This window comes from Pavona decussata, unplaced genomic scaffold (assembly GCF_977016875.1).
Source record: "Pavona decussata unplaced genomic scaffold, jaPavDecu1.1 SCAFFOLD_679, whole genome shotgun sequence".
NCBI lineage: Eukaryota > Metazoa > Cnidaria > Anthozoa > Scleractinia > Agariciidae > Pavona > Pavona decussata.
Window position 1 is genome coordinate 147,501 of NW_028145891.1, and position 2,210 is coordinate 149,710.

The window sequence follows — 2,210 nt, forward strand, 5'->3', positions numbered from 1 at the left end:
GTGACCTATTTATATCACAATTCAATAAAAACGTGAACCTGTCTCGTTGTTAAATTTTGAACAACGATCACGCGATAGAAATTTCAAGGTCATAATCTAGTTGTTAAATATATAATATAATAATAAATTTCATGGGCGCGGGCCTAAACACATTTTATTTTGGCCCGCCTCAGGCTCATTTTGCCGCGAGGGCTAAACTTAGTTCTACTTAGTTCTTAGTCGGGCCAAAAACATATTTACGCCCAGGAACACAACTCTATTACTTTTATAATAATCATTTGAGAGGGCATTCAGAAAAGGAATCAAAGGCAGTACAGTAAGCGATATCTTGAACGCTGCCGGCGTCGCGTCGGCGTTTTTTTTTTTTTGTGCAATAGCTTTCATTTTCGCATAAGTTTAAAACTTTAACAGAACACCGCAAAATTTTTTCAAGAGAAACTGTGCTTTTAAGTTTTCAGAAGGAACATAGCAGAATTTTGTAAACAGCGAAGAAATAGTCACAACTGATAAAATTATTTGTGCAGTTGCTAAACAGAGCGGGCTTCGATCGACGAAAACAAATTTACATTCACCTCGCCGTCGGCCATGGAGCTACTACAGGCATTATTTCGACTATCGCCCACGCGTTTCTGTAAGTTTTCTTCACCTAGCTGAGACGACTGAGAATTTGCTTCTTTGTTAGGTTTTCAGCCATTTTGTAGCTCAAAATAATTTCTTTGCCAATGGGAGCCCTTCCAGTCAAACCAAACCACACAATCAAGAAAACGGCGCGAACAGTTGAATGGTTTCCAGTTCTAAATGGTTGGCTGTGTTCCCGCAAAATGCGCCGCAATGCCCGATGAAATTATTATAATGTTCATTAGTTCCTTTGCAAGATACGTTAAAAAAGATAACCAGACATTCAAAGAAATCTCATTATCGCTTCACTAAACGATAAAGTTAGACAACAGCAAAGTTGTCTTACACAAAAGGAGATCATTTTAAGAGCGGCTGCCAGTAAGAATCGAGAACTGCATTTCAGCGACCACTTGGTCGAATTTCTGATATTTCGTCTGAAGATACCCTTGGATTAACTATTTTCGAAAATCATATTTTAAAGTTCCAAGGTATTTTATTTTTTGAGAAAATTGCGAGAGTTTGAAATGCGGCCTAGGTGCGGTCACGGGCCGATGAAAACCGCGAAAATTTAGGTCAAAGGACGAAGCACCGTTCACAGTGTAAAATAACCCAATGAACTTGAAACTTTACACAAACCTAGACCAACCATCTCACAAGAAAATTAATACAATAAACATTCCAAACTCGCTGGCTGCTTTCTAAAGCATGCAGATTTGTGTACGCTACTCAAAATGGCCTCGAAACTAATGCCTATTTTCATTAAAATAAAAGTGTTTCTGGTATGTCATTTTCTCCAAATTAAATCTCATATCTCGAAAGACGAAGAAAAGAACTTTATTTGTTCCAAGTTTCAAGCTCTGATTCAAACTCTTTCCCACTCAAGGAAGATCGAATATGCGTGCGATACTTGCGGCTCGCAATTTACGTCACGAATTATGAGATCAGAACCGATTCACAAACACTTGACATCTGTAGCCCTTCGAATGTTTCCAAACATCACATATTAGGCCCTAAAACTTATCAGATTGCCTTAAGACAGCCATTCAATGTTTTTCGATCCCAGATTTCTTTCCTATTCTGCTCTAAAATAATACAGTTATTCCGGTCAATTAGCCTACGAAACATGTGCAACAAATTTGCATACCATTTCGATGTCGCAGGAAAAAGTAGTGCAAATCAAACTTAACAGCTCCTTTATCTTCTTAAATGAAGCAGTCGATCAGTAAAATGGAGAAAAACGTGTGACTTTGTTCCTTCCGTGTTATTTTGAGTGTTCGTTTTTAGCAGCGACGGCTCAAATCAATAAGCCAGTGTGACACTGAACAACTGTAACTCGATATTCACTTCGTTGATGTGGGTAACGCGCACGTGATCCTGGCCAGGCACTTTGCGCGTTCAGGGCGCTTTCAGAAAAGTACTGCTTGAGGGCCAAGCTATAACTACCCTGGTGATGATGACCTTGTCAAGCTTAAAGACTGTACAAGAGATCTGAGAGCCCACCTTTCCAGCTTTGTTTTTTTCCGCGAAAAAAATCGACGTTGAAGTATTAGTGTCAGTTTTTGGTTTTTTGACTTACAGTAATGCAGATCCTG